Here is a 20,155-nt window from a genome sequence, read left to right as displayed (position 1 = left end):
GCATAATAGTTCACACTCTGATGATAAATTGCACAAGGATTTTGCCAAATAGTTGATAAAATCAAACATTATTGCACTGCTTTTACACCTGATGGTCATTGCATCATTTCTACAGCTCTCACATTTTCAGGCTCTGGCAAAGACATTCTCCTGTTAATTCATGGCTTATGTACCTGAGTTTGGGGTTCTTTAATTGTAAATTATTTTGCTTAGCATCATGGGCATCTGGTGAGTTCTGACAAGCAGTCACATTCAGTTTGGATTGGAATCAGTAATGGTCGCTTCCATTGTGTTTCCTCACCCATAAACTAGCAAATCATCCACATTAGCTTCCACTCCAGAAAGAACATTAGCTCTCACACTGACTATGTGGGTATATCAAATGGCATGCAGAACCATTGGTAACTCCCGAAGGGCACTCAGCATGTGGTTAGAAAGCTGCTGCTTTCATCCAGTTTCACTGACCCAGTGTCTACCTCATTCATCGTGAAGAATCTGCCTTTGCAAGTTGTGGCACAATTTCTTCAGTGTTTGGCATGGATTAGTAAGATTCCTTCAGAGCCTTATTTAGATCATTTGGGTCAATGCATGTTCTCAGATTTCCAGGTTGTTTCACTGCTACAATATTGCTAATCCATTCTGTAGGAGTTATCACTTTCTCAATCAATTCATTTGTTTCTAACTCTTTTATCTTGTCATTCAGGCTGGCCTGTTCTGAAGCAATGTTTTGTTGCCTGGACTGTTCTGGAGAACCCCTGTACAATAGCTGAGTCATGTGCTCTGATTCCTGGTGGGTTGCTATATCTTCCATAATACAATAATTGTGAAGTGCAGACCTTGCTACCAGAGATCAGGTAAGCAGTTCATGAGTTGGTGATGGTGAAAAATAGGAAGGGCATGAGCAAGAGGTGGACAAAACAGGAAGTGAAGGAATAGGTAGGTTTGTGACATTTTCCAAAATGACCATTTCTGGTATTTGTCACCTCTACCAGTGTGTGTTAATGGGTGCTGATTGACATAGTTCTCTGCCACCCAATCCTCTTTGTTTTTGCTTTGTCAATTGGATGATGATTGGTAAAGGATTTACAGAAGAAATGCAGCTATTACCTAACAAGAAGGCTTATTGCATGATAGTAATAATTACAGTTACAGTTTGCCAAATATAATTACTTGGACCTTAAGGGGCTGGTGAAGATATGTCTGTATCCTTCATAGCTATAAAGACATCTTTAAGTCTACCCACAATTTGAGTGTCACATCAGTAGCATCTGTAACATAGTAACGTAAGGCCAGGCAAAAGCACCCTTGTGACAGGCATGCTGAAAGAAATGTTGACTGCCAAAAAATGTTCCAGATAATTTTCATTCATAGACCTTCAAACATTTAAATCAAAATTAAATAACAGCTCTGTACTAATAGGTCAGTTATGGCCAATACTACCTCAGCAAGGATTGCCGCAGCCTAGACTGTTGGGTTGACTCGCACCAGTAAGGGCACTACCGGCGTCACAAGGATAGGTGGATGAATGGTGTATGGCTGTGGGCTTCTAACTAAGTGTTGTGTGTTTTAAATATTTTGACTGCAAGAGAATAACAGTTGCTTCCCAGGCCTGATGGATTCACAATTGCAACTCTCTAGTTGATCTAAACAGTTGCATGGATCCTGTGTTTACCAACCAAACCGACATTGTTCTTACTCTAAAGGGCTTTTGCCCCAAACGTCGATTTTCCTGCTCCTCGGATGCTGCCTGACCTGCTGTGCTTTTCCAGCTACTTTCACTTGGCTACCTTCAGATGCGCCTATCTACAGTATAATGCATGGATGCAGTTTCATGATGCTACATATTGAGGTTTTTAAATCTATTTCTAAACCTTTCAGCCTCCAACTCTGTTCGACAAGCATTGTTTATTGTACTGTGTGCATGCTATTTCTTGGCTTTTACTGTGGCATATGATACATTGTAACTTGGCAACAAATCTGTTCTCAGGTCTGTTTTTTTCTTGACCTGGGTGTTTACTATTCCTTTTTGAGTTTCTAACCTGTTTTTGTTTATACATTGGTCAGAGAGTTAAAAATGCTAAACATACCATGCGGTGGTACTTTGACCAATTCAAATTATTTTAAGGCATTCTAACATCAGACATGTCCAACACTTCTCAAGTCCTTACTGACTCATTTATCTCTTTGATTAACTGATACTTGTTTAAGTGCTCATTCACTCTATTTCTGATGTTAAATATGTATTATTTCCCAGCAATTTATGTTAAACTGACAGGTCTTTTCTGATCTGATTTCTCTCCCTTGACCTTCTAAATACTGGCATAATACTTATAATTGCTCAAATTCGAGTCTTTTGGAAAATTATCACAAAGAATCTGTAATTTTCTTACCTATTTATTTTAATAACCTTGGACAGAGATCATCAGGTCTTGGAGGTTTAGCTTAATTCCATTTATTTTTGTCATAAACTTTTTAAACTTATTAAGTTCAGTGATCTTATTTTTAGATCCCCTTGAACCATGAATGGCTTGTCCTCCTACTCCACATGGATGAAGAATTAATTGAATAAAATTCCCATTTTCTTAATATTATTTCTTATATCATCAGAGCTTATCTCAAATGGCTCCACATTTTGCCTCAACTGAGCCCTTGACCTTCATTAATCCTCTGGAAATGTCAGGCATATCCACCTCTGTTTGCAGAGATGTAAATGTGATTGTAGATGGTAATGGACCAGTTCTATTGCAGTCTGACCTGCATGACATCCATCCATTGGCCATCCCTTCATTGCCCAAACAAACATTCCCACTGTGAAACATGAGCTTGACGCAAAGAAAATAGAATAATTACCAATGGCTAAAGTGCCAAGTAGAAAGTAAATAGTGAATTAGTATCTTCAAATTTGATCATTTTATTTTCATTTCAACTGCATAAAGTTCCACCTGTAATATTATTAACATTTGTTTTTAATACTCTAACACAACTGTTTAAGTGTAAATAGTCATGGAAATTATGTGATTGTAAACGATATATAATTATGCAAATTCATTAGTATCATAAATGGAAATAATCAATTTGACCTTTGGCAGTTTGATTTAGTTAAAAGAAAAGCATTGCATTTTTATAAAACTAGATTGTATGTAGGTTTTTTCACATCAAAGTGCAACTCCCAATACGCAAAGTGCAACTGAATATTTCAAATGAATCAGCAGAAGAATATTGCAAAGATCGTTGCATTAAAATATTTGCAAGTAATGAAATTGTGAATAAAAAGAGAATGCTTTCCATTTCAGTCCAATATGATCGGCATTTAACTGAACTCTTTTTCAATTTATTCAATTACCTATAGTAGACACGGAACATTTGAAGGATATCCAAGAAGATAAACTATAAAAATTATGCTTCAACCTAAAGGTAAGGAAATGATTTTCAAGGTTATGACTTTATCATATTAAATGTAATTCAACTTTGACCAGTTATATTCTGCAGATTTCCCAGCTCTAAATCATTGTACTTGAGTGTTGCAACATAACAAATATGTTAGTGCTGCTGGGACCATTGCCATAAGAGTCACCAGTTTATTGCAAGGACAAAATAAAGACTGTGAACCACACTGAGAACCAGCATGGATTCTTACTCAGGCTGATTTATGTGAGTTGTAGATACTCATGCGACACTATTTCCATCTTTTTCTCAGTTTGAACACAGATCGAAAAGGTTACCATTGATACAGTGAGTACTTTTGAATTTATTCCAACTGATTGTTGCTATGCAGCTGTGTTTGTCGGACAGGTGTGACAGGAGTTGGAGAGCAGTTTTTGTTGTATACGTAAATCTCAGAGGAGAGTCACCAATTCTGTTTGTTTCCACTTTCATTCAAAGATAAAATTTAACTAAATGAATATCAGGTAGCTTCATCTCCCAGAAATTTGCAGAATTTCGATATAGACTGGAATTGAATATTTATGTTCATTAGCATGCCTTTAAGTCAGAAGTTTCGGAGTTTAAAATCTTCTCCAGACAGTATGGATAAATTGAGTCTTGCATTCTGACTGGACGTCTAGCAGGATACACAACTGTAATAGGTGGGACTGCTTCTTCTCATTGCATACATGAGAGAACAACAGATAGGTGGCTGTTTTTGACTAGTGTTGATCTGATGGGGCTGAAAACCTCTATGACTCTTTGAGTATAATAAAAACCATAATGTGGAAGACCATAAAATGCTATAACTGTATAAAGGCTTCTCCACATGAGGTATAACAGACTGTTAATCAGCCTGCAACATTTTCCACTTTACAAAATTCTCGAAGGGAAGAATGTGAAGCTACAAAATCCGAAACCAAGTGTCGAAAGCTTTAATAATTGTAAACAGTCAAGCTGATAGATGAAAAGGTTGAGAAAGATCTCAGAAGGGGTCCACAGGCTTGTTGAGTAGAAGGCTAGGTCAACAATAACGTTTAGGCCTTGGCTTCTCAAAAACACTATTTTTGCACAACATTAAATACAATTCCAATGTCATTTTTTTCAACAATCAAATACAGTAACATTTCTCAGTTTTTGATTAAACCTGCATTTCTCATCCAAAACATTGAAATAATAAATGTTTAACTGACTTCACTCTTAGAACTCTAAACCTCCCAATTCCAAGAAACAATTTTTATTCCCAATTTTTTCAACCAATGTACCTTCAACCTGTTTCTGAACAAGTTTTTTTAAATTTGTTCATTGACAAATGTACAAGCAAAGGAATAGTCCAAACTGCTAAATCCCTTCCCAGCCAGGTCCGTTTTTAGCTTTTTCCTCTAAGTAATCAACTCTGCTTTAGGTGTCCAGTGATTGGTCACTTTTCGTGAGTGCTCTATCTGGATTTGTCTCCTTGTCTGAAACCTCTGGGCTTTTACTCCTCTAACTTCTTTTCCTTGAAATGTTGGTTTCCCTTTTGATGGCTCTATAGAGTTTTTATTGACACAGCTGTCCTTGGAGGTTTCTTCACAGGAGTTTTCTGTTTAGAGATTTTTCCTTTCACAGCAACTGTTCAGCTCGAGGACTGAGGGCTTGCTACTTGGTCTTAAAGCTGTACTGACTTTTTTTTGGAAAGACAAGATTTTGAGTTGTTCTTCACACAATTTCAGGTTTAGTTCTTAATTGTCACTGCTGCCAGATTTTGTTAGACAGTGGATTCTATCACTAACACCGTTTTTGTTTTGTTGTGTGGTTTTGTGCCCACATCTGAAAGCTTGGGTTCAAAACAGAGTGGTCAAGGAGAAGGCAAGAATGGTTTATAGCCCTATGCTTCTTTAGAGCAGTGCTTACAGCAATATTGACACTAAATACTATTATCATGGTCATTTGAGATATACCATGCCCTAATCTTACTTTTACAATCTTGAAAGACTATTCTGTACACGTGATTCTCTTGATAAATTCTTCAATCTAAATAACTCCTGAATCTAAATAATTCCACCAACATTGATCCACTTATGCACAGTGGGACCAGTTCCATGATACTATTGCAAGTTTACTCCAGGGTCGTATAATTACTACACAACAATACGTCGTCTCATGGTGTTAGGATCATGGATGTTGCAGAGCAGATGCAATATATTCTGGAATATGAAAGTGTAGGTCCACTCAAGGACAAGGGTGGGAAATTTTGCATGCGACCAGAGGAAATGGGGTGAGATCCTTAATGAGTACTTTTGCATTTGTATTCACTACTTAGAAGGACATGGATGAATGTAAGTTTAGGGAGGGATATGTTGATGCTCTGAGGCATGTTGACATTAAGAAGAATTTGGGTGTCTTGTGAAACATTAACTTAAATTAGTCCCCAGGACCTGTTTGGAACTATCCCAAAATACTGAGGGAGGTAAGAGAGGAGATTACTAATGTTGTTTCTTTGTTTGAGAAAGGCGATGAGGATAATCCAGGAAATTATAGGTCTGTCTGCCTTACATCAGTGGGAGGGAAATTATTGAGAAGATGTTTAGAGACAATTTTTCATGTATTTGAAGAAGAATGGACTTATTAAAAAATGTCAGCATGGCTTTATATGGGGGAAGTCTTGTATCACAAATTTAATTGAGTTTTTTGAGGAAATGGCAATGATGACTGATGAGAGTAGGGCAGTGGATGTTGCCTATCTGGACTTTACTAAAATGTCTGATTAAGGCCCTCATTGTAAGCTGGTCAAGAAGATTATGTCGCATGGAATCCATGTTGGGTTGGTAAGTTAGATATAAAATTGGCTTGTTCATAGAAGGCAGAGGGTATTGTGTTGGGATAATTTTTCCTGACTGGAAGCCTGTGACCAGTGGTATTCTATAATGATCAAAGCTGGGATCTCTTTGGTTTGAAATATAAATAAATGATTTCAGTGAAAATGTAGGTTGTCTGATTAGTAAGTTTGCATGAACATTGGTGGAGTTGTGGATAGTGAGGAAGGTTATCCAAGGATACAACAGGATATAGATCATTTGGAAAGTTTTGCATGTAGGTTTGCTCGCTGAGCTGGAAGGTTCATTTTCAGATGTTTTCTCACCACACTAGGTAACATCATCAGTGAGCATCTGATAAAGCACTGCTTTCTATTTATGTGTTTAGGTTTCCTTGGGTTGGTGATGTCATTTGCTGTGGTGATGTCATTTCCTGTGGTGAAATTAGTCACCACAGGAACATGTAAGCTGTACTCCTCACCACTAGACCATCCATGTGCTCAATACGTGTGGAAAATGATGTCAGGTAAAGCTGTGTCATTGCACCAATTCCCTTAATCCATTTTCCCTGCTTCAACAGTCCACCCCATACTGATGGAGCTTTTGGCTTGAAAGGAGTTTCTCTACAGAATTAGCTGGAAACTGTCCAACTTGTACTGCCTCTAGTCCAGAACCAAGACTATTCAACTTCTCTTATTCATCTGCAGAATGCAGATGAGACTTGTATGGGCATACATTCAAAAGTTGGGCTCCAAACCATTGTCAATGCACTCACAAAGGCATGTAAGAAAATCTATCTTAGGTGAAACATCCTTCTCCCACATAACATTGTGTCCTGACTATCAACATTCATAGTGAACCACTGGACAACATGCTTCAATTCTTATAATGTTGGAACTTCCTTTCAGGAAAGCAGACATCAACAATGAATTTCAGCATCATTTCTGATATGCCAGCACAGCCTTTGATAAAGAGGGTTTGATGACAAAGCTCTCAAGCTCAGCACCATGCTCATGGAAAGCACGGCAGTTATGCTACTTGCCCATCTGAATGAATCAGAGTCATGGACAATGTATAACAGATATCTCAAGCCCTTGGAGAAATGTCACCAGCAATGCTTCTGGCAAGTTTTGCAAATTCAGTGGCAGGATAAGTATCAGTGCTCTTAATGAAGCCAACATCTCCAGCATTGAGGAAATGATATTATCAATTAACTGCATTGAGAGGACCAGACTGTCCTCATGCTTGTCACAAGACTTCCGAAACAAACTCTCTATATTGAACTTCTTCATGTCACAATTGTCAGAGAAAACATTTCAAGGAGGTCTCTTAAAGAATTTGAAAAAAAAAATCTTGTCATCTGATGGGACTGTCTCGCCATGGGCTGCTCAAAAGAAGCATCTGTGAAGCTTCCCAACCATCTTGAGCATCTCAAAAGGCCCAGGAGGAGGGAAGTACCAAGACCAAAAGCAGCAACATTGCACGGGCATCCTGAGCACCATTTTCCCCACCTGCACAGTGTGTGTGGATCCATCTTTGGATTGGTCAGTTACCTTAGAACGTTCAACCCTGGAGAAGAAGAAAGCCATCCTTGGGTTTGAGGGACTGATAAAAGAAAAGCAGGCTGATTGGAAACTATGCAAGGAAATTACAGAGGTGTAAACATTAGACAGTAGTTATAAGGGAAGTTCAATGATCCAAATGTAGACTGGGACAGTAGTTGAGTACGGTCAGAGAAGATAAAACATTCATAAATTGTGTCTCGGAGAAATTTCTAAAGCAGTATGCTTTCAGTTACATGAGAAAAAGAAGCATTACTTCTTCCAAATAAGATGGGCCAAGTCGATCAAATATCAGTGAGGGGATATTAGGAAACAGTGATCATAATGTTTAGGATGATGGAAAAGTACGATGAGAAGCTATTTAGATTTAGATTAGATTAGATTAGATTACAGTGTGGAAACAGGCCCTTCGGCCCAACAAGTCCACACCAACCTGCCGAAGCGAAACCCACCCATACCCCTATTATTAAGCATAAATAACTAGGGGGAATCTGACTTCAATGGATCAAGAATGAAGCTGGGCAGAGTATACAGAATACAAGGGGTGTTCTGTAACTGTTGTTGAACAATGGGCTACCTTCGAAGAAGAGATGTTTCAACAAAGACAAGGCATACTCTCTCAAAAGGAAAAGGTAGAGCAAACAAACCCAGAAAAAGGAGATGGAAATTAAGGTAAAGAAGAAAAAGTTAGTTAATGACAGGAGTCTGGTTGGGAATTGAAAATCAGGCTGAATACAGAAGGGTACAAAGACAGATGAAACTGCAAACTAGAAAAGCAAAAGAAGGCTGACATAAAAGGGAAGTCAAATATCTTTGTGAGGTACATAATTGAGAACACAGTGCTAAAATGAATAGGACCAATTAGAAACAAAAAGGTTTTCACATGGAGGCAGGGGGCATGGCTGAGGAAAGTAATGAATACTTTACATCTGTCTTTACCAGATGTTACCCAGGCCCAGGCCCATGTGTCAGAGAAGGCTATTCAGTCTCTCAAAGGGTTCAAAACTCGGGGGAGATGTTGAATAGGCTTGTTTGTACTTAAAACTGACAAGGCGGTAAGCCTAGGAGAAATGTATCCAAAGATACTGAAGTAAGTTAGAGTGAAAATTGTGGAGGCATGGTCCCTAATTTTTCACCATTCCTTTGACTTGGGGTGATACAGGATGAAAATTGCAAAATTTGTGACTTTGTTCAAAGAAACGTGTAAGGATAATCCATCCATTACAGACCTGTTAGTTTAACTTTGGAGGTTGGGAGACATCCAGAAACAACAGTTCAGGGTGGAAGTAACGGTTTTATTCCTTTTGCCCGAAACATCGATTTTCCAGCTCCTCGGCTCTTTTCCTGATGAAGGGCCTTTGCTTGAAACGTCAATTTTCCAGCTCCCCCTCTATTCCTGATGAAGGGCTTTTGACCGAAATGTCGATTTTCATGCTCGTCGGATGCTGCCTGAACTGCTGTGCTTTTCCAGCACCACTCTGATCTGCAAGTAATGGTTAGGTGGGCAAATGTGGTTTAATTAAAGAGAATCAGCATGGATCTTGAGTGAAACTAACTTGTTGGGTTTTTTTTGAAGATATAACAGAGAGTTGATGAAACTAATGTTGTTGATGTAATCTACAGAGACTTTCAAAAGACATTTGATGTGTTACCATGCAACAAACTTGTGAGCTATGTTAAGAGTTCATGGAATGAAAGGGGCAAAAGTAAAGTGGATGTATAATTGCATAAGTGCAAGGAAATGGAGCAAAGGTTAATTTTGGGCAGGAGGAAGGTTTGTAGTTAAGTTTCCAGGATAATACTGGCATCTTTCCTTTTGCTGATATATATTAATAAGCTCGACCTTGGTGTGCAAGGGACCGTTTCAAAGTTTGTGGATGAAACAAAACTTGAAATGTATTGTAGTCTAAGAGGTAGATTGTGTATAACTTTAAAAGGGCATTGACACATTGGTGGAGTGGGTGGACAGGGGATAAATGAAATTCAGTGACAAGGAGTATGAGGTGATACAGTTTGTATGAAAAAATATAGAGACATACTTTGTGCGAAGATATGTAGCTCGGGTGCTCGTTGTTGTGGTTCTGTTCGCTGAGCTGGAAGTTTTTGTTGCGAACGTTTCGTCCCCTGGCTAGGCGACATCATCAGTACTTGGGAGCCTCCTGCGAAGCGCTTCTTTGATGTTTCCTCCGGTGTTTATAGTGGTCTGTCCCTGCCGCTTCCGGTTGTCAGTTTCAGCTGTCCGCTGTAGTGGTTGGTATATTGGGTCCAGGTCGATGTGTTTGTTGATGGAGTTTGTGGATGAATGCCATGCCTCTAGGAATTCCCTGGCTGTTCTCTGTCTGGCTTGCCCTATGATAGTAGTTGATTAGAAGTACTTACAATATCCTGAGCTTTATTGATTTGGAGCTCGGAGTACAAGAGGGAGGAGCTTTTGCTGAGTTTATGTATAATTCCAGCTGGAGCACTGTGCACAGTTCTGGGTGTCACTGCTGAAAATTTGTGAAGACTTTGGAGAGAGTTCAGAAGTAGGTTACAAATATGGTTCCAGAGATCAGCAACTTTGGTTACGAATGTGGTTTGGGAGAGTTAGGACTGTTTTCCTTGGAGGAATAATGGGTTGAAAAGCCTTCATATGCACTCTAATAATTCTGTGATTTTGTGATCACCTCAAAATTTCTCAAAGGTACTTGTGTGAAATTGACAAAATTGCATCAGAGAGGCTAGAGAATGAAGATGAGCCTATCCATACAGTTTTGACTCCATCTCAGCTGCATATTAAATTTTGATCCAGAGTCAGATATTTCCTCTTTGTTCCCATATCTGAGCAGTAGTTTGTATTTGTTAGATTGATCCCAGGACTCCGATTTGATATGCCTTGGATGAGCTGAATCCAGTCAAAACTCATTCACTAATACAGAGCTAAAATCAATCCCTTTGAATTATCTTTGCAATATTCTCTTGGGTATAGCAGATTTAGTTACTCTTCTGAGTTGACTGAACATTTTAAGTTTGGGATTGTGTCATGCGATTTTTTTTTAATTGAACTGAACAGCACTTTTGCAATAGTATCTCTGTGATCATTGAGCTGCTTCATTTCACAGCAATAATATAATTTAGCTTTATGCAATGATATAGAATAATAAGTTTATGACTTCGCACCTGTATGTTTGGAGATTATCTGGGTGGAATAAAATTAGCTTATGTAGAGATTTCAAACTTAAAGCAATTATATCCAGCTTACAATTAGCAATTCAGATATAGTTCAATGAAAATACCCTTGCAGAAGCAAGATTTGAGAATTATATTTGAAAACCACCATCAAAAATATTTAATTACTGTATCTTTAATCAATACAATTATAAAGGTTACCAATTTGGTTTCTCTTGTTCAGTCCTTGAATCATGGTTTTGTACAAAAGATGAATTAAAAGCTTAAAATATAAATAGATTTTTTTTCCGAAGCACTTGCTGCATGTTAATGAATTTAATATACCACAAAATATAGAAGTTCAGGTTTATAAGACCGCAAGGGATTTATAGATGACAACCATCTTTGACATTTTTCATGTTCAAGGCAAGGTCTTAGAAAATATTAAATATACCAAAGAACAAATATACTATGAACTTTCCACACATCAAATGTATTTGCCTCAGTGAGTGATAAATCAGATTGAAAAGATTGTAATTTTAACAAAAAATAACTGCAAAAAATTGCATTTGCCCTCACCCACATTGTGATTACAGATACTCTTAAAAATTAGCTTGAGACATCTTGATGGTTCTTCTTTTAAAATAAAAATCAGTTTTGACCTAATATGCTTCCTCAACAGTGCTTTCTGGAAGGCACTTCTCACAGATCCAAAGTCATGAAAATATACTTCTTCAGATCCATTCTCAATTACCTGCTGCGTTCATTGACCAAGGGGAGCTTTCTGAAAGCAAATTACATACATGATTAAAATTGATAATGTCATCTAAATTGTAAATGTGAAAATCTTCATGTTCAAAGTCAATTTCATCAGCATAAATTTCCTGTCAAGCCTCCATAGGGATGAAGATGGGTGGTGTATAATTAGCATGTGCCTGTAAGTGTGATGATCCTGACGGTATTTCTGGGGTCAGATCGAATTAAATAATACAGGCGAACACTCAGGAATCATTCCTTTTGCTGAAAATGTGTTTGCCTGGTTTAAGTATTGAAACTAGAGAGAAAGGGAGAGTATTGTTTTTGTCAGGATTGTCCAGTTCACACAAGCTGGGTAAATGCCTATAAGAACTAAAATCTTACTTTGTTCCTTTTTTTTGGACATTGATCCATCAAATTATAATTGGACGGGGTGGGCTGATCTTTTCAGGACTTGCAAACAAATCAATTGGGAATTTCACAGAACAAATAAGAAGCAACATCAATGGTAATACATACAAGGTATACAGCAGAGGGAGATGCTATTCAGCTCAGTCAGTCCTTGTTGATGTTTATGATACTCTGTTAACATTTGTTCATGGGCTATGGGTGTCATTGGCTCGAGCAACATTAATTGCTCATTAATTTTGGAGAAGGTGATGATAAGCTGCTTTCTTGAATTACTGCAGTCCTTGAGGTGTAGATATTCATAGTGCTGTTAGGAAGGGAGTTCCAATATTTTAAACTAATGACAGGGAAAGGATGACAATGTATTTCTAATTCAAGATGGTGAATGGCTTGAAGGGGAATTGGCAGGTCTGATGTATCCAGGCATCCGCTGGTCTTATTCTTTTTGATGTTAGAGCTTGTGGGCTTAGAAAGTACTATCACAGGAGCCTTGGTGAACTTCTGCTGTAAACTTTACAGATGATACACAGTGCTTTGACAGTGGATTTAAGCTCTAGGAAATGAAAGTTGAAGCCAGTCGATATGGTGCCAATTACCAATCTGCTTTGTCCTGGATGATGTGAAGTTTCTTGAATGTTGTCAGAGCTGCACTTATCCAGGCAAGTGGGAAAATTCCATCACATGTCTGACTTGTGTCCTGTGAATGATGGGAATTGTGAGTCAGGAGATGGGAGTTACGTGCTGTACAATGCCTAGCCTCTAATCTACTGCTGTAGTCACATTATTTATATGGCAAGTCTAAGACAAAAGTAACCCCTAGGATAGTGGGAAAGCCAATGAACATCAAGGTGTAATGGTTTGATTCTCTATTGTTGGAGAAGTTCATTGCTTGGCATGGATGTTACTTGCCACATATCAGCTCAAACCTGTATGTTGCCTGGTCTCACAGATTAATACAGTCTCCTTTCATATCTGAAGAATCGTGAATGGTGCTGAACATCATACATTCCTTAGCAAATATCTTCATTTCTGACCTTATAATGGATGGAAGGCACAGTGGCAGGATCGCTACCTCTGGACCAGGAGATCAGAATTCAAGTCCTACCTGCTCCAAATGTCATGTGTCAAAAGATGCTGAACATATTGATTAAAATCTATGATGGTAGGAAGGTTATTAATGAAGCAGCTGAAGATGGTTGGCACTGAGAAACTCTTGCAATCATGACTTCCACCAATCATCTTCCTTTATGCCAGGTTTGACTACAACCAGTACTATTGTTAGAATATTGTAAGGAAACATAGCCTTTGGAGTTTCAGAAGCCTTCATTAGTTACTTGCTATAAGGTTGAATGAATCAAATTTGTGGAAGGTTGGCCTCCATGATACTGGCAACATCTGGAGGCAGCTGAGGTGGATCATCTATTTGGCACTGCTGTTTAAAAAAATGGATGCAAATTTCAGAGTTGAGAGTGTGATGCTGAAAAAGTACAGCAGGTCAGGCAGCATCCGAGGAGCAGGAGAATCAACATTTCGGCCATAAGCCGTTCCTAATGAAAGGCTTATGCCTGAAATGTCGATTATCCTGCTCCTCAGATGCTGCCTGACCTGCTGTGCTTTTCCAGCAACACACTCTTGACTCTGATCTCCAGCATCTGCAATACTCACTTTCTCCTCTAATTGTTTTAGCCTTGTTATGACATTCCTTCCACCTTTTCTCATCTAAATCTATCATTGGGACCATAAATTCTTTACTCTCCCAAGTACTAGTCTATATTCAACCTCAATGCATTTTCTTCAATAATTGCCTGTGGTAGAAAATTCCACATTCCTGGCACTGTTTGGGAAAATAGGTGACTTCTTAAGTTTCTATTGGATTTCTTGATGACTATCTTAATTGTCTCGATGCTTGTTCCCACACTGGAAACATTCCTTCTGTATCCAGTCCATGAAAACCTTTCATATAGACCTCTGTAAGGTAATTTCTCATCCTTCATTTCGTTGCAGAAGATGGCCAGGCTTGTCAATTCTTTCCTGCTAAGAACACACATGGATTTTTGATATTATTCTTGCTAATCCTTTCTGCCCCCTCTTCAGTGGCTCCATATACTTTTTATAAAGTGACAAGTACACTGCACAAATATGGAAGGGTCTAACCAAGGTTTGACATAGATTTAGCAAAAGTAGCTCACTTATCAGTTCTCTACTCGTCAACTCTGAAATACAATTCTTTCCTGAAGGGCATTGTGGGTCTACCTACAATGAGGCAGCTCAAGGAGGCAGCTCACCATCACCTTCTCAAGAACTACTAGGGACAGGAAATAAAAGTTGGTCAGACAGTGATCCCCATGTTCCATGAATGAATTTTTTTTTTAAAAAATCGGTAGGCTTGGGTACAGTTCTTTTAAAACATTTAGTGCTTAATTTTATCAGCAGCAGAGACACGTGTCTAGAATTCTGGAGAGGCTAGAATTTTGGTGAGGCTCATCTGAGATCAGGAGCAACTCGCTCCATGATTTATGTTTTTCACAAGCAACATGGTGAGTTCCTCACTAAGGTTAGCTTTCTATCTTTTCAAACTCACCAAACAAGGTAGACATGGTGAAAATTGACCTGGAAATCAGAGTGTGTAGCTGGCAGATTCAGCTTGCTGTTTACTCTAAATGACCTTCATGTCAGGCCCAATCAAACTGCAGCTAAGACCATGATCAATGTCCATCAGTGGCATGCAGCCATTGTCCAGGGACATTGGCATTTGCCAACTTCTCATGGCTTTGCTCTGATCCATTTGCAGGAAGCACAAACTTGCAGGCAGCACTCTGGTGACTGCTATTGAAAGACTCACAGATTGGACCAGGCTACATCTCAGAGCTGTTCAACTTGCTCTCTGAGCAGTCAATCACTTAGAACCCACCTGCATGCTCACCACACCCCTCCCTCTGCTGTGCCAATTAACCAGGCAGTGTTCATGGCTGTTCAGCAGCCTTCAGGAAAGGGAACACACATCGTGTTGTAATGCAATATGCTATATCAGTGCCCACAGCAAACACACGGTAGGTATAGGATAGGGGGCAGGCATGTCTCAAAGTCTATGGGGAGTAAACCAGAGGATTGGCCACAGTCAGACATCCCTTTGGGGTGTTCTTGGTCAAGGGGTGTATCCCTTTGCAGACAGGGATAAGGCCATGGTGTGTTCTCTTTCCAGAGAAGCTAGTCCGAGTGTTAGGACTAACATGATCAGGGAAATGCACTTTGTATCTGATGGTTGTCCAGTTAGTGACACATAATGGGGTCGACCATGGTCAATCCATTGGTTCCATTCACAGAGACTAAAGGGAAATGGAGTTGAGAGGTAGAGGGGCCCTTAGCAGCCATTGCCATGGGAATGACACTTGGCAGAGTAGTTTTCTGGAGGGAGGGATAGCTGTAGGCTGTGTTGAATGAAGCATTACAATTGTGAGGGGTAGTTCAACAGGATTTTCAAGAGGGTAAAGGATGGTTGGGAAGAATGTAATGTGGGAGGGGCAGGTTGTGGACTGTCAGCAGCAGCCTAGTTTCAAAGGGAGGCTGTAAATGACACTGCACCCTGCATGGTTACCCAGTGGCGAAGGGGCAGTGTAAAGAGGACGGCAGATGCAGGTTCATGTAGATGGGTTGGATGGGGACCTGGGGTTTATAATTTGCAATGTGGAATGTTGGGAACTCACCAAAATATTCAACGTGAGGCTGAATATAATGTCTGAGGAATGCTCGCTGACACATTCCATCGTGCTGGAAATCTTAAGGGCATAATGGGGAAGGAAATGGTAGTGACCAGACTCGGACTGGCTGGGGTAGGTGATTCCACCTGTCGGTGAGGGGGCTGCAGAACCCAGTGTTCAGGCTTTTAAAGGCAAACAACATTACATGTAAACGCATGCACTGGACAGGACAAAGGCTTGCAGAGTGCCTATTCCCTGGACATCCTAAAGCCTTACCTGCTTCTGTGCATTGCACCACCCTGTCACTGATACTGCTAGGCAACTCATTGCCAGATACACTTTTGGTCCTGGAGGCCTTGAAAGAATAGACCTGTTGTACAGGCGAGTTAAAGGTATCTGCTTGATCCAATGCCCTGAACACGCCTTGATCTCTCATCTTCCAGACGATGCAGTCAGCTCTCAACACAGACCTCCATCCATGGAACCTGCGGTCATGAAGTAATATCTCATCAAGGATCAATCCTGTCGGGCCTTCACAGAGAGACTGAGAATTAGACATGCTACTAAAGTACATAAATATATCCAAATCATTAGCAAGCCATTGACAACAGTGACATGCTCTAGGTTTGTATTGCCATACTCTTGAGGCTTAATGTACCCACAGAGATAGCGGTATCCAAGTTGGTGAAAAGTGCAGGAGGTCATGTTTTTTCATTATTCATTCACAGAATGATGGCATCACTGGCTAAACCAGCATTTATTGTCTATCCCTGATTGAGTGGGATTGCTGTGGGTCTGGAGTCATATGTAGGCCAGACAAGGTAAAGGATGGCAGTTTTCTTCCCTAAAAGACATTAATGAGCCAATGGGTTTCTCTAACAATCAACAATGGTAGATCATAAGTTCATAGAGTAGTGCAGCATGGAAACAGACCCTTCAGCCCAAACTGGTCCATGCTGACCATGGTGCCCACCCAGTTGGTTCCAATTGCTTGCATTTGGTCCATGTCCCCCTAAACCCTGCTCGTCCATGTACCTATCCAAATGTTTTTTAAATGTTGCTACTGTACCTACCTCAACCACTTTCTCTGGCAGCTCATTCCATATACACACCCCTCTGTGCATGAAGAAGTGGCCCCTCGGATTCTTCTTAAATCTTTCCCCTCTCACCTTAAACCTATGCCATTTAGTTCTCAATTCCCTATCCCTGGAAGAAAGACTATATGTATTCATCCTATCTATGCCACTCGTGATTTTATAACCCTCAATAAGGTCACCACTTATTCTGCTCCAAGGAATAAAATCCTATCCTGGCCAACCTCTCCCTATAACTCAGACCTACTGGTCCTGGCAACATCCTCGTAAATGTTCTTTGCACTCGTTCCAGTTTAACTTTGTCTTTCCTGTAACAGGGTGACCAAAAATGTACACAATTCATTAGGTGAACTCAAATTCCACTGTCTGTACTGATGGGATTTGAACCTGGGTCCCAGAAAATGACTTGGGTCTCAGGGTTAACAGTTCAGTGATAATACCACTAGGCCATCGCCTCTCTAAACTTACCAATGTTTCATCTGACACCTTGTCCACACAGGTTGAGGCATTGGCTTCTGGAGAGAGCTGGGCATTTCACTGCTTAGGTAGCAGAGATGCAGGCTCTACCTCCAAGACACAAGAGTGCAACGTTTTAACAGCCAGTGGCTAGGAGTGGTGTGTAACAATGACACTGACAGTGTGGTTAATGGGAGACTGGCAGTGGCTGGGCAGACTGGGCCTGGCACGGTCATTTGGTTATAAGGCCACGGATGTCACGGCATTTGCCCAGGTTTGGTCTCAATCTTCTGAAAGGGGAAAGATTCTACCCTCAGGGGAGAAGAGAGTGAGGAGGGAGGTGAGGAGCAACTGTTGGGCACTCCGCAACCCATAATGCCTTTACATGTCTGTTACGGCCTGTTTTTGGTCTGCCTTCCACATGACGAAAGTAGAGGGATGGAATGAGATGACAGTAGGTGGCATGACCGGTTAATTTTAGTTAAGGCAGTGGAATGATGGTGCTGAGTTGCTCCAAGGGAGTGAGGAAGCTTTTCAGAGGCCATGTAGTGTTAGTGTTATGAGAGGCTGTAGCTGGTCAGAGTCAGGGAGGGAAGATATTGCGAGCAATAGTCAGAGTGACAGAGCATGAACCTCACTGGGAGGTGAGTACAATAGCAGAGGCAGAGTGCGTATGAGGTATCAGAGCCACAAATTGTTCTCAAGAGGAAGTTTTACCCCAAGCTCCAGTACCAACCTAGACCTTCTAAAAGGAAAGCGATGACTGTGGTCATTTAAATGCACCAATAATTGTGTCAGGATTGAAGCATTAGTTAAGTGTTTTTCGTGGTTTGGAAATCTTGCCTGTGTTGCTTAGAAATTCCATTAAAGTACATCTAATTTAGTTTCTTTCCTTAATTAAAGTAGATATTTCACCTCCTTTGATAGTAGATTTATTTGACCTAAAATAAATTCCCATTGTGAAGTTAAATGCCGAAGGTAACAGTCAACATTTCATCAAATTAATTACAACTGCACTGGCATAGGCTGAATGTATTCACTTAAATTCTAATTACGTTTTGGATCTAATGTCTATCCTTTCAGACACATTTTAAACTTTCTCAATGGCAGTGATAGATCTTTTTCTTGTGATTGACACAGAGACATCAGTTCATTAGTAATATGCTGCCTCAGCATATTCCCAGTTCATTTCTAACTGGCACTGTCCATTTCGAGCATTCATATCAATGTGAAAACCTGACATCTGGTAGCTCGACAGCTTCAGGGAACTACTTGGCAGAATGTTGTTTTCTGTTTCACAGTAAGCTTCATCCTTTGTGGCTTAATGAAGAAGACATTCTGTTCCTCCTACCTGCACAAACCATTTCTTTAATCTCCAGGAAAAAGAAAAGAGAACATATTTTGAGTAGCATAACCCTTGACAATGATCTGTAAAATTATACAGTACAATATTGATAATTTTGTCATTTCACTTATATTTATGTGATTATACACTGTGTAATTATAACTTTGCTAGGGTATATCACAAGTATAATGAAGAATTGCTGTATTAATTTTTATTTTCTCTCTTTTGCACATCAGTTATCAGCTTGATTATAGTTTTCAAGCCAACATCAATTTTTTTATACATCAGGCTCAATATTCTCTCTGGTTCAAGGATCAAAGTATATAACTTCCTTCAAGGACTTTTCGTGATACAGTTTTGAAGTTTTTATTTTGATTTTTGGCAGCTACTTTTCCATTTTAAAGGACTCCTTTCCTTCTTCAGTCTTTAATGAGAGGATGATGTGAAATTAGAACATTGCCTTCTGTATTTGTGTTGACTTCTTTCGAATGATAAGATACTGCAAAATACAAAAGATTGCACACATACATACATATGATATTAAATCTTGGAATCTATGAATAAGATGTGTTTCTTAACTTAAATAAACCTCTCAATATAAGAGCATGGACATAGCTGAACTGATGTGTCTCTGTGTGATAAATGATGAACTAAGTCTCGCGTTTTTAGTTGAATACCCCCCGGTAACTGATTATGTATAGAATGTATTGCGAACAATTTCTCAGGTAAACTATCAAACAGATACTATTGATTTAGCTTCACATAGCTACACATATTATAATCAACCTTGGCAAAAGTGAGGACTGCAGATGCTGGAAACCAGAGTTTAGATCAAAGTGGTGCTGGAAAAGCACAGCAGGTCAGGCAGCATTTGAAGAGCAGGAAAATCGATGTTTCGGGCAAAAGCCCTTCATCAGGAATAGAGGGCTCTGTTCCTGATGAAGAGTTTTTGCCCGAAACGTCGATTTTCCTGCTCCTCAGATGCTGCCTGACCTGCTGTGCTTTTCCAACACCACTCTGATCTAAACTTATAATCAACCTTCTCTACCCCATACACTCACAGGCCTTCTTACAAAACTTCTCTTCCCACTCATTCAGCAGCCATGAGACCCACCAGCACCCTGTTCCAATCCCCTTTTGTAAATAATGAACTCATCAAACTTTAATTCATTTATGAGATATAATTTGTTGACCTCTACAAGGCATTCTAGCCAATGTATGTTCACTGTTTTACATTTCCAAACTGCAGTTTTCATTATGTTCCAGTCCTGTTAGCTGAATTGCTCCCTGACCCACATATATATTGGACTAGAGCCCAGTGCCACAATCCTCTCGACTGCTCAGCTGAGTCTTGGGGCTAGCACACCGGCACTCCCACCCCTCCCAGCCAAGACTTGGGTTCAACATCCCACCTCTCCCCTCCCTTCCTTCTCACAGCTGCAACCTGTGTCCAGCATCATCCACCCTCAGA

General features: G+C 39.8%; 1 long non-coding RNA gene across 2 annotated transcripts; it reads left to right on the top strand.

Moving 5' to 3' along the window:
* Positions 1-597: 597 nt before the first annotated feature.
* Positions 598-18,998, top strand: LOC122551506. 2 transcript variants are annotated; one of them, XR_006312118.1, is made up of 4 exons: positions 598-854; positions 3,350-3,414; positions 3,698-3,732; positions 18,921-18,998. It is a non-coding gene; the product is annotated as an uncharacterized LOC122551506 (long non-coding RNA). The 2 variants fall into 2 exon arrangements; XR_006312117.1 differs by lacking the exon at positions 3,698-3,732 and having other exon boundaries at positions 18,921-18,997.
* Positions 18,999-20,155: the final 1,157 nt, after the last annotated feature.

The sequence above is a fragment of the Chiloscyllium plagiosum genome, chromosome 1 (genome assembly GCF_004010195.1).
Source record: "Chiloscyllium plagiosum isolate BGI_BamShark_2017 chromosome 1, ASM401019v2, whole genome shotgun sequence".
NCBI classification, from domain to species: domain Eukaryota; kingdom Metazoa; phylum Chordata; class Chondrichthyes; order Orectolobiformes; family Hemiscylliidae; genus Chiloscyllium; species Chiloscyllium plagiosum.
Note: the sequence above shows the minus strand (reverse complement) of the source record. Positions and strands in the feature narration are given on the sequence as shown.